The 12974-nt window shown below is 42.2% G+C and overlaps 1 long non-coding RNA gene across 5 annotated transcripts in view; it reads right to left on the minus strand.

Moving 5' to 3' along the window:
* LOC130521605 (uncharacterized) overlaps nucleotides 1-11950 on the minus strand; it is a 71643-nt gene extending 59693 nt beyond the window's left edge. For 4 of the 5 annotated variants that reach the window (XR_008949384.1, XR_008949386.1, XR_008949383.1 and 1 more), the window contains exons 1-2: nucleotides 11874-11950; nucleotides 10911-11015 (exon numbers count right to left, since the gene is read on the minus strand). This is a non-coding gene — a long non-coding RNA (uncharacterized LOC130521605). Of the gene's footprint in view, nucleotides 1-10904; nucleotides 11016-11873 lie in introns of all 5 variants that reach the window. The other variant, XR_008949387.1, reaches the window with a different exon arrangement.
* Between the last annotated feature and the right edge of the window lie 1024 nt (nucleotides 11951-12974).

The raw sequence follows: 12974 nt of genomic DNA on the forward strand, positions 1-12974 counted from the left end.
ACAGATTTAAAAGTCATTTCCAGGCAATGATCTTAGGAAGAACAAAGGTCATAGGCCAAAATCAATTCCAAGGAGGTTTGATCATGAATCAACATATGCAATACTACCGCCGTAAGCCACAATATGTTTTATATTGACAGTTTTCATCAGGTCTCCTCTAATCATATCAGAACAGTTCTGCAGCCGCGCTTTCACAGAACCTGTTCTGTGGTCTGCAGATTAATTAGTTACTGGCAATTCTATCAAATTAATATTAATATGCTGTCACTAAAGGGGAAAGATGACCTACCGTATCTTACTAGCTTTCTAAAACTAGTATGAAGGTCAGCTGTCAGTCAACAGGCACGATATGATAATCAGTCGGCATGATGATGTCATTAACATCGAGCAGCCATGGCTGATGAAAGAAGTCGGGACAAAAAGCCTCCAGGGATAAATTGGGTTTGATAGGAGCAGAAGCACAGGAGAGCAGAGACTACGGCTGTAGAATAGATGTCACCTTTAGGAAAACTCGCTTTAAGGGCTCGTGTATACAAACATCAAGATTTTTCTTAAAGTGCAAAAACTGTAGCAGTGGAGATTTAAATGATTTTGTGTGATAAAGTGAAATTGCTTGAGGGAACACACTTGCTAATCAGTTGTATTTGTTCTTGGACTCAGTTAAACTTTTATATTCCCCCAGGAATGGAGGTGCCACAACAGGTCTCCTTTCAGAGAGTCGTACTCTACCTTAATAGTGCTTATTTTTTCAATTCACCATTCTCCCACACCAGTTGAGGAACGTACCGTCGTACTTTGAGTCAAGCTGGGTGTCGCAGTGGACCCAAAGAAATTGTTTCCCAAAGGGTACATGTAGTACATGAACCTTGCAATAATGTAGCTTCCACTGTTATTTAATGCAATTATGCCATTTGTTTTAAATGTCAACTCATTTTTATGTTTTACCACTAAAACACCCCCTTGTCTCAGCGGCCTTTGAAGCCGGAATGTACAAATCCCGTGCTAAAAACAGGTGTTTTAGAGGTGCGACCGAGTACGAGGATGAAGACTGCAGTGGCTTACACGCTGTGTTTTGTCAGCAAGTAACAAGTAACCCGTGATGTAAAACATTTGAGAATTTTGATGCAAATGAATTTTGTGACTAGTTTGACCAAAGCAGCGGCATCATTGTGGTGTATAGCTGCACTTTAACGCATTCTTTTTAATCATAAGGTGATGCTAGCATCATATTTACTGATCTTCAGAGTATTTAAATGCATGGGGTAATGGTGTTTTCACCCCGCCCCCCAATTATTCTATTATAAATCTAAAATTAACCTAAAATTAACCTTATCAAATTAATCTTATTTTTAACAGTATACTTTTGTGGTAAAAGGTCAAACTATAAATGTAACATTAATTTTCACTGGGAGTGGTGGTACAGTAGTGTTAACTGTGAACTCGCTCCAGTATTTAAAGCTAGCCCTGGCTGTCTCAGAGATAAAGATGTACCATCAGACTATTACACATGGTCCACTGAGGAACAGGCAGCCTGTGGCCTGATTCACTGAGGGTAGATCTGACTGCCCATGAAGACCCACTGAGCACTGAGGACAGTGGGACCTCCTAGGGGAACCAGTCCCTAAATGCTCCCCTGAGTCCACAGTGAGATTCTTGGCATGTGTGTGATTTCCTGTCTGCATCCCCTGAAGTTCCCTCTCCAGGTCACAGTTTTACCATAAAGTGAGGAAGGAGGGAAGACAAACGGGCGTGAAAGAGAGGAGAACGTGTAAAATAAATTGAGAGTCTGTGCTCGATCCCAGTGGGCCTGAACTGGGTGCCTGGCGAGGGAGCCATAGCATGCATGTGTCTGACAGCTCGCTGTCTCATTATAGCAGCTGACAGTTCCCACCACCGCCAGTCCAAATACCTCTAATAGCAGTTGCTTTTTTCTTCCTACAGTTTGCACAAGGAGCGACTCACTGCTCCTGGCTTCCACACCACCCACTGTGGGGTTTGGAGGACAGGCAGTGTCAGCTTTGTAAGTAACAGGACATCTATGGAGCGCCGTGCGGTATATAGACGGAGGTGTCGCGAAGAGGAAGGCCGACACGCACATGCACGTGCGCACCACTGAATCTTTTCTCTGTGTATTACTGCTCTCTGTGTCATCCATGACAGCAGAGATGGTGATTCACTGGCCAATCACTAGCCTGCATTTTCTCTGACTCTGCTAGCTAAGGTGCACAAGTGTGTTCAGAACTGGACCACAAGGCTCTCTGAAAATGCGGCCGGTATTTAGCCTAACCTTTCTTTCCCCTAGAGGTACCAGCTCATGAAGACCACGTTGCCTGTTATTATCCATTATTACTATTCTGTCCTTTCCAGTAACCCAAATTTTTATAAAAATCTATTTATCTGGAGGCTCTAGACGAGGTGGATTTAACGTTAGCCCACACAGTTACTGCTGATCAACTGATGGAAGGCGGGATGTAGAGCAGCGATGTTCCACTGCGGCTGGGATGGCGGTGTCACACTGGCTACATTATATCTTGTCCATCTTAACTGTGTGTCTACAGAAACGAATAACAGCGCCGTCCCCTGAATGACCATGAGATTGAAACTTCTCGGTTCTGCTCACTTCAAGGGGCACCTGCTGTAAGTGCAGTGAAAACAGACAAGAAGGCCTCGTAAGTGCTGGACAAGCACACGCAAATGCGACCTCCGCTGCCCCTGGAAAAATTCAGCTTACACCCCCCACACTTTACAGGGTATTGACAGATCTCATCTGAGTCGAAAAGTCCTTTTTTGAAGGTTATGAGAATTATGAAGTGGAAAACCAGCCATTTTAAAAGCACATTTATGCTGTCAAATTCGCAGGATTCTCTATTGATGATTTGTGCTGGCCAGCTCAGCTCGCTCTGCCCAGGTGAATGCTGTAAAAATAATGACCCCCAAAGTTAAGGCTATTACATACTCTGCAAGAATGGAGAATTGTGTTCTCACTCCCAGGGTGCTTCAAAAGAACTGATGTAATTGTGTTCCCACAGCCCAGGTTTAGCAGTCCTCTAAGCCTGTTCTTGACACGTTTGCATCTGAGAGGTTTTGTGTGAATGATCAGAAATTTGAAGTGGTTAATATGCAAAAGGCACGTTTTTCTATTTTCCTTCTGTTTTAACATTAATTATAGGAACCCAAAACATTTTCCCAAAGTGAAATAAAATCCGAGTGTGACAGTTAATGAGGAAACCGCTGAGGTCTGCCCCTATTTTTTATAGCATAAGAATAATGCCAAAAAAGGTGAACAAGTGTCTCCGGGTCTGAGTTACAAAATGAACAATAAATATTGGGTAATAATTGTGCAATTTTGTTCGGAACTTGGCCGAGTGTAGCACCAGGGCTTAGCCTATTCTGCTTACTTTTGGAGACGTTGCTCTCCTCATTAAAGTGCACTACCCCAGAGAATATCGAAGAGTAACTAAACCCTTAGTTTCTCTTGAAACAAATGCCCTTTATTCCTCCTTATGAGCCTCACCTAAGTCTTGAGGAGTTTGGCTTTGGGAAATCATGCAAACTGAGAGTGGTCAGTGGTTTGAAGTTGAGCAGTCCAGTACTCTACACTAACAGCGGCCAGAAGAAGCCGCCATCACTTCTAAAGTAACCAGGGAAAGGGTGGGTATTTTTAATCTTCCAGAAACCAAAGGTGTATCGTTAGGAACGTGACGGGGCGAAAGGAACCTGCTTTTCATTTTGCAGTCGGTCCTGATGAGCATGTGGGCTAACGTTCGCTCTTATTTCCTGTGAAACTGATCCCATCTTATTCGACCTCATTGACAACACACCAGTCGTTCACATGTAGACAAACACTATTTTATTACGAATCAGCTTGAGTCGGTGTCTGATTATGGCCCCTGGAAGAATGTCAAAGCTACTTTTACACTCAGAATTGAAATGATTTGTTAAAATTCTTTTCAGCCATCTTACAAGATGCGATACATCACTCCAATGTGGAACAGCTACAAATACATAGAACAAAAGGGCCTTTTGATACAGAACTGTTATCCTCTTATATCCTCTGTACAAGGCCGACGACTAAATTGGATTTTCTCAGAACTCTTTCGTAATTTGAAACATCCATCATTTATTATTAAAGAAAAGAAATAAAGTGAAGAAACGGGGTAGTACTGCTTTGGGCTGTTTCAGGAAGTGCTCTACTACCACAAACCTTCAGATATTTTCTTAGAACACCTCGCTATGGCTGCATGCCCAGTAGAAAAGAGCACATTAATGTTTTGCTTGCCATTGTTACCTGGATGAAACCTTATAAACTACACCAAAAGTGCAAACTCCTCTTTATTGAACTTTTTAGCTTCTGTCAGGAAACAATAGTTTTCTTTTAAGAATTTCCACCTTGTTGAATTTTTTCTGATTCAACTCTTGTATTAATTCTGAAAAATCGAATCCAACAAGTTAGCTCATGGCAAACCGGAGCACGTTTTAAATCACATAAACGGCATAATCCTGTCAAAATTAAGCGTAACACTCTTTTTTTTGCATCATAATAATCTTGCATACAGGATATTAAGCATTTTTAAAATCTGTGTACTTACTTATTTTCCAGTGGAATATTACCTTAATCCAACCAATGAGAATCCACGATGATATGACTGTCACACACCCTAAAGGCCCTAAACACCACCTTTATAGCTCCGTCCCTGAGCAACATATACTAAACATCCCAGAGGGATGAGCCGGCGATCATGTGACAGGAAATGACTTTTCCAAAATTGTGGAATCACCTGCATATAAAATAAAGAAAGGAGCTAATTTCCAAAAGCTCATTATTGAGACCAAAGGTAACGTTAGACACATTTAAGAGTTTTCTCTGGGCCTTTTGTTTGACGGGTAATTTCAGTAGCTCAAACACACACATAGTTAGGTAAAGGAGAAAATAAAAAGCAGGTTACCAGTATTCTTACAGGCTGAATGTGCTCTTGTATGCTGAAGGGATTGTGCTACAGATATAATGTCAAATAGGAGCAGCAAGTTCTGCTATTTATTTCTTTGAGTTCAAGTTGGATTATTGTTATTGGCCTGCTCTCTAATTCCTTCAAAGAAGCTCATTATTATTCTAGATGGGGTTGCAGAAATGGAGAGGCAGCAGATTTGGGACCTTGTTTCAGCTGTTTCTCAGCAAGTTATTAAACCAAATTGCCTGATGCTCTGCACACCCCATCTTAAAAAGCACCACAGCGTACCTCTATACTCCAACCCCTCTATGTATTTCTGCTTAGCAGAAACTTAGCAAAACATTTGCAGGGATACAGGCTGGGAATGGAAATGTAGCACTGATTGGTATGGTAATGAATGCTGAGACAGCATTGTGCAGTCTGCTGCCTGATGGATATGTCATGTCAAACAGCACCAGTTGAGGGACACTCTGCTTTGAATGGTCTCGACAGAAACAGAAGGTGGTGCTACGTCTGTCAACAACACCCTGGAAATCCTTCTTAATAAAAGCTCCTCCGTGTCCCTTTATAATCCCGCTCTATATTATCAGGATGTTGCAGCTAAGTGTTCCAATTAGACCAGTCTTTTTTCATGCAAATCAATTTGACAGCATAACAATCTGTTAGTTATGCTAACTCCTGCTCTCTCATTCTTCACTCTGCACTCCTTCGCTCTCGCTTCCTTCCATCTCATTTACCCTGGCATTTGCAGGGTTTTCTACATTTGCATTATTTATCATATAAGGCTACAATATGCAATTCAAAGGAATGTTATTTGAATATTATTACAAATGTGTGCACACAGAAAGCATTAGCTGGATTTGCATAAGTGCGTTTCCAAATTTACCGGGACCTTAAAACATTTAGAATATTTAAAACACAGATAGTGATACAAGAGGCCAAAAGAGGACAAACACATCAGCTTCATCGCAATTGAGTGCAAAATATGGCTACTTTTCTTTGAGTTACAATGTCGATACCAGTTAAAAGGAAAAAGAATGTATGATGACTAGCAACACTTGGTAGGTAGCACCTCTATCCCATCTATAAGTTGAAGGTATCACGTTCAAACGTGAATGAGCACTGTATGGTGCGCTCATAAATGTACATGTTAAAGAGGGCTCCAGCAGCGGGCCGCTCTTACATTATGATGCATGTGCCTTTGGAAGGTTGGTCGTTGGGAATATTAATGGATACCATTTGTTCATAGGAGGAGTCCCATCAAAGGCCTGCACAGACTTGTACTGGTGTGATGGATAGATGTGGCTTTATTACCATTAAAAAGTCATTTACAAGACAAATAGGGACAAGGTTTTTGAATAATGGTTACTTTACAACACGGCGGACTCGAGGACAAAAATTACAAATAAGCTGTTGGTTTGCATTGGTGACCACTATTGATTACAGCCTTCCTCTAACAGCGGCCCCACCAGTCAGGGGAGCTGTCTTGTCCTTTTATCCCACCTGCCGTGTGTTAACTGTGAGTGTGTGGCGTGCTCAGGTGCACGTCACGTGTGACCAGAGGGCCTCTCGGTTCTGAGGTGGTTTTAATGTGTCAGCCTCCTCTAAAAAAGATTAATTTTTTCTCCCCATCAAAGGTCTTAGTAAAGCACAGAAGCGAGATGAGGAGACAGCCGCGCAAAATCAGAGGGAAATAACAGCATGTGATCTCCCCCCCCCCTTTCCTCTCTTCTTAGGGTCAGATAAATTAAATCTGACAGAAAAAATACTGAGGGATAATTTATGAGATATTAAAAAAAAGCTGGAGGAGGGGAATTCGGCGATATGAGAGAGATTCTGTTTGAGAGGCAGAAAGGTGTGTGTGTGTGGGTGGGTGTGTGTGTGGGGGGGGAGGGGGGGAGGAGAAGTGCAGCAGGACGGTTGGTGCTCCTCTACACTGAAGTCTCAATCTTGTAGTTTTGTTCCTTAAGAGGAAATCAGAGGGCTTAGCCAAGGCTTCGCCTCGAAAGTCATGAATAAACATCGGAGTGCCTTTCCGTGCATACATGATAGATCACAAGATGACACCACCTAATGGAGGAAGATTCCTCGCCCTCCGCCACATGAAAAGGCAGGAAAATTACCCACCAAACCGAGCAGCCGCATGGTTCTAAAACGGATCGCTGAGGGAGATGAAGGGAGGGGTTAAAGGGGGGGAAAGGAGGCATGCTGGGGGAAAAAAGGGGGAAATGGATCCCAATCACCACAGTGCTGGTGCGCCTATGTTCTGTGCTGAGAGGCAAATACACAATGCAAAAACCATTTACAATTTGGTACTTTCCTCATGTTTCCGTGGGCTTTTTTTTACAACCCCGATGCTAGCAATAAGCGAAGCCCCTTTATCGTTTCGTTTAATTGAACGTCTAATGTAATTTTAGATAACATTACTTTTAAGAACCTTTAAGAATGCACCAAGGTGAGACACCTGCTGCAGAGGGAAGAGGTAGACAAAGAAATTTACAGAAAGAACACACCAAAAACAAGACAAGCAAGTGGTCTGAAGAGATTTAGGGAGCAGAAGTTGTGTTTTTAAGCCTGAACAAACATGGAACTGCTGTAGGGCTGAACAATGACATCCCCATACCAAATGAAAAACAAGGCTATTATATACTATTTATTCATATACCGTAGCATCTGTCTGCTTATTTTGCTAAAAGCAAACCTCTAAAAATACTACAAACAAGCTTTTAGAATTCGGAATTTCTAATTGAACAAAAGACCAAAGAAAATCAAACCTCCTGGAAAACACTTGTGGCAAAACGTCCATGAATAATTTGTGGTCGGGATATCGAGAACAGACATGATTTGGAGGTCGCGCATGTCCTCCATTTCCTATCTGCGAGCGTGGGTGCATCATCGGCAGAGGCCCGAGGCAACTACGCGCAGGACATTTCCACAGAGGATCACTTGGAAAATATCCATCAGAGGGAGAAACTAATTAGCACAAGTTCATGTACCGATAGGTGCGCGTGTGTGTGTGCACGCCTGTCCACACGCACGCCAGGGCAGAGGCGTGTACACCTAGCCAGGCGTGAGAGCAGTGTTGTGCAACCGAGTATAGTAATTTCTTTGATCATTTTTAATGGCCATTCTTTCATGTGAGGCTGCAGCTCACACGCGGCTCCCTGCAGGTGTCATCTCATTCCTTCAGTTGTGGGATTAGTATGCAGCAGGCAATAAAAAGCCGGGCCATTACAGTGTGCGGCACACATACATAATCCCAACACAGTGGGATCATTACCCTTTCAAAGGAGGATATCAGCGCACGGTCTGCAGAGAGACACAAAAGACAGCAGCAGAAGCTGAGCAAAAGAGGGAAAGGAAGCGCACGGAGGGAGAAATAAAGAGGCTCCAATGTGGAATGGATGGGGGGGTCTGTCTGTATGTGTTTCAAATGGCAGACAGGTAGAGGCAAGATGGCGAGGAGACGCTTGTCAGGTTTTACCATTTTAGCCTAAAAATGCCAGTTTGTTTACTTCCCCATTGTTGGTAGGAATGGAAAAACAAACCCCGCATTTTTTAAAAAATCTGATATCGGATTTTAAGAACGGTCCTTCGTGGAAAAACGGACGCTGGGTTGAGTGCTCCAACTCAGCAGGCTGGATATCTAAGTGCCACACCGGGGCCACGCGTTTCTAAATCCTGACATGCACTGATTTCCTCACACCAAACAAAAAAGCCTTCAATGAGGGGAAAAAGTGTTCACGCTGTGAATTCCACAGACTCCTACACAAGCACATAGGTAAAAGACCTGTAATGCCAACTAAAAAGCCACTTTCATGATATGTGACTCTGTACAAAGCAGCGTGTTGTTTCATTATTAATAGATCTCAGGAGGCCCAGCTAGCGAGCTGCTGCTTCTCCCATGCTGCTCCACAGAACATGCCGCAGTTTACGGGCTTTATCCATTTATTCAGCTCCGCTCTGGAAGCCTTCAGCAGCACATGAGCTCATGGACTTTGACAGCAGAAGCTGAGCATTTTCACTTTTAAAGATAAATGAATCCCAATTATTATTGCAGTAATCACGCATTCAGCCAATTATTCAGATGGCTAAACAAGTAACACTTCGTTACACAAGAGCAGAGTGAAGAATATGCTACTATCAGCGACTTGCCGACTGTGTCACCCATTGATGTTTTAGCTTCTCTCTCATTTTTTTTTTCTTTATAAAAATGTGCCTGGTACTCATCTTTGAGATGCAATGAGATGTTGCTGGTTTATTGAAGTGAAATAAATCTGATGGTAAAAAGTAGCCCTGCTCTATTTCGAAGAAGTCCTTGAAGCTGCATGGCCAAATCGATGTTTCGCTGTGTTCTGCTGAGCTGCCATCCCTGATTCACTCAAAGCAAGTGTTTTTGGGCCGAGCCCTGCTTGTTAAAGTTTATCTCCTCTTGCTGAAAAACCAGGACTGAACGAAGCAGGGTCTTAATATCTCTAACTCACAAACACAAACGCGACACAATAATGAGTAGAAAACCTGCAGATGTGCGCAGATGCCCGTTAGGACAGAAACTAATAATCAAAAAGAGAAAAAAAAACTGTCCTACAGTCAAACTTTGTTGAAATACTTGGGTGGATTAAGGAAAACTTTGACAGAGATCACTTCCATGGAACACGACCAACAAACAAGCTAAAAGACGGATGATTAATGCCTTTTAATTGTCCTCATCTCGGCCCAGTCTTTACTCTAGCCTGGCAATGCCGTAATTACTCGACTCCAGGGAAATATCTGACATGATTCTTGGGCTTAGCATTCAGGAAAGGTCGGTAAGCTCTGGTATTCTTTCAGTAAGCCCATTAATCACCGAGAACCTGATAATATCAATTATTTCAGTAAAATATTTAGTCCAGATCAAGCCCCGGCATTAAATAACCACGTGGATGGATCTGGCAGCTAATTGGAATAAAACAGAACATTGTAGGGGATAACAGAGGATTTCAGACACTGTTTTCTAGTCAATTAAAAAGGATAAAACAGATAATAAAGGAAAACTACAATTATTCAATACTGGCAGTTTAAATAGCGTGGCCCATTTGGAACAGGGTTTACGTTGCGTCTCTGTACTATAAATTTACAGCTTTCAAGCAAAGTTAATTGTTAGAGTTGGAAAAACTATTTATTCACCCCTGACTAAAGAATATCTGCAACAGCTATCAAATAGACCTTTTGATTCCCTGGATACATAACAGAGGGCTCCCCCAGGTCCAATAAAATGATGCCTTCCTCCAGACTCCCGCCTGCATTCTGCTTTTTAATTGGCCTCCACTGTTGCTGCGAACCTTAATGACTTTGTTCCGGGATTAAATGTGCAGGCAAGACGTTGAGTTCTAACCTTTCCCTGACTACAACGTTCCTCGTCTTCTTTCATTCGTTTTCCCCAGAAGTTTTCTCTCGTTCTCTGTCTCAGATTGTTCCATTTTTCCACATGAATGTCTTCTAACCAGGTTAAATCTAATCTACAGGTCAACTCTCCCTCCAGAATCAACTGACCTTCTGTACCAAATCAATAAAACATTGGTCCTAAATCTCGATGCTGTGAATTCTTTGTCCGCCTGTTTCACGTTAGTGATGCATTAAATAAGTAGTTAAAATAAGAGTTGTCAAATGATATCTCTCTATACGTCTAGATTTCCAACAAAATATGTTCTCCATCTCTTCAGTCCATAACTTTTCTTTGCTTGAAAATAAACTTTGATATCAAATAAACAACACATTTTCACCGTATCGCTTGTTTTGACTCTCATTTTAGTGCAGATAAAATTAAATATCTCTTTTTTTTTTGCTATCTTTGAAGAAAATGGTCCTGGGATAATCATAATAGGCTATAGTAAAATATTCAGAATGACAAAGTTATACCTTAATTGTGTCAAAAATGTTAGCAAAGGAAAAGAAGAAGCAACTATTTGCACTCACACGCACCAATTACAGCAGCTTGCTTTGCCCGCGTGGTAACGAGGAGCTCCTGGGTAAAATTGCCTTCAGCCACCGGCTACCGGGTCACTCCGGAGGCTAGCCAAACACCAACTGCAAGAGTAAACATCACTGCTATATTGATAACATGAATGCAAACAAGAGCTAGATTTTTTAATTATTTGCACAATATGAAATCATCGGTTTCTAACCAGCCTGCAAGGCAGTAGTCCTTAAAATCAGCCTCATAGGCTCGTTCCTTGTGTATCTACAACCTGGCTAAGTTAATGCTAGCTGCATTTGCAGGTTTTCAAGCACTCATACTGTTTCTTTATTAAAATACTTCAAAATTGGCTAATTGTATGGTTCCAAATAAGGACTTTTGCTTGAGGCTTTGCAATGGAACCAACTGTCTTGGTTAGCTGTAATATCGAGTCTCTTGTTTGCATTAGTTGATGTAATCAAATAGCTGAAATATTCACATTATCACTCTTTAGCTAACTTCATTATTTCGTATTTCAACGATTGGTTGTGCTGTAGCTCGTGATTTGATTGGTCGTCGTCGAAGGCGGAGCTTGGCTGGAGCCAATGGCGATGGGGTGCCTTGCTCAGGGGCACTCCAGCCCATGACTAACGTGTCATAGCTGCCGATTTAAAATTGAAAACCTAATCAAACAAATATCACCCGTTTTCTTCCTATATATTTTGCGTCATACAGGTTAAAAAACTACATACAAATCGACCAGAGATCGAGCAAAGATAAGTGGGCGGGGCTTCAGAGACACGCGCGCTTCGATGACGTTACAACCCGCCCAAAATGGTGCCGCTGTGCCCAAACTCAGTCAGAACCAATTAACTTTTTATTCACGTTTTAAACATGTCTAAACTCTTCCTGCCCTCACGAACTCTCATAAAAGAGTGACGCGGATGCATTAGTTAACACACTGTAAGACACATTCACTGCTTACTGACCTGTAGGAAGCAGGTAGGAAGGAAGAATAAATCACTTCGTCTCGCTCTCCTCCCACGTGACAGGAGCCTCCCGGAAGTACCCCGCAGTAAAAAAAATAAAGGCGTACATTTGCTATAAATTATAATAATCAACAATCCTAAAAAAAAAAAAAAAAAAGCTCCCCATAAAATCCATGGGTTGCACACAATTACCAAATCTTTTACCAAATTCAACGGAATCACATTTGTCTGCATTAATTAAATCAAATCTCTCAGAAGTCATATCACTAAACAGCAGGAAGCCCACCAAATTGATGAACATACATATTTTGCCAAGGAAAAGCTGGAGGAGCAACATGAGCAACATATTGTAATACTTTTTTTTCATCCCTCAAAAAAGAATGCAGCAGGAGTTATCAGTTACAGCCAGAGGATGTGTGACTAAAATAATAATCCGAGGGCATTAACAAGTGCCTGAAGTATTTGGGGTCCCTCCCCTCCTTTGGATCAGGCAGAGAAAGCCTGGGCCTGTCTGTAGTTACACAACAAATTTGATGTTATAGTTCAGTGATCAAAAAGTCATTTGCAGATGACAACATTGCCCTCGGGAGATGGATGTGACATCACCTGAAATCTCCTAGTAGGTGACAACATACCGTATTTGTTGGAGGCTTTATAAAATAGCCAGCTCCGTTGCCGTCTGCCCTAAAAAAATCCAAACCCCCTGTAAGCTAAAACGCGTCACTATTGATTAACCAGCGTGGGAATCCCACCCGCAGGCGTTAGGTTAGAAACTCTGTTACAACAAGAGAGACAGCAGGGTTTTATCTGGTGTTAATGAGCTTCACCAGCCCGGTTCAGAAAGAAAATAATAATGGGAATAAAGGCGTTACTGTAAGTGTTGCTGCGGTTGGCATGGCTTGAATTTAAGTGAGGTCACTTCTTAGGAGAGCTTGTTGATTTCTTCCCCCTCTTCAGTGCACTCCTCAAGATGCCCAGACCCGACCAGCGCTCAGTCATCGACTAATCGATGTGAAGCCTAATCAGCCAGCTTAGCTGTAATACCCTGGACAGGTCCACATCATTATCATATCAGCCCCCACACATTTTGAGGTGACATGA

Source organism: Takifugu flavidus, chromosome 2, assembly GCF_003711565.1.
Source record: "Takifugu flavidus isolate HTHZ2018 chromosome 2, ASM371156v2, whole genome shotgun sequence".
Lineage (NCBI taxonomy): Eukaryota > Metazoa > Chordata > Actinopteri > Tetraodontiformes > Tetraodontidae > Takifugu > Takifugu flavidus.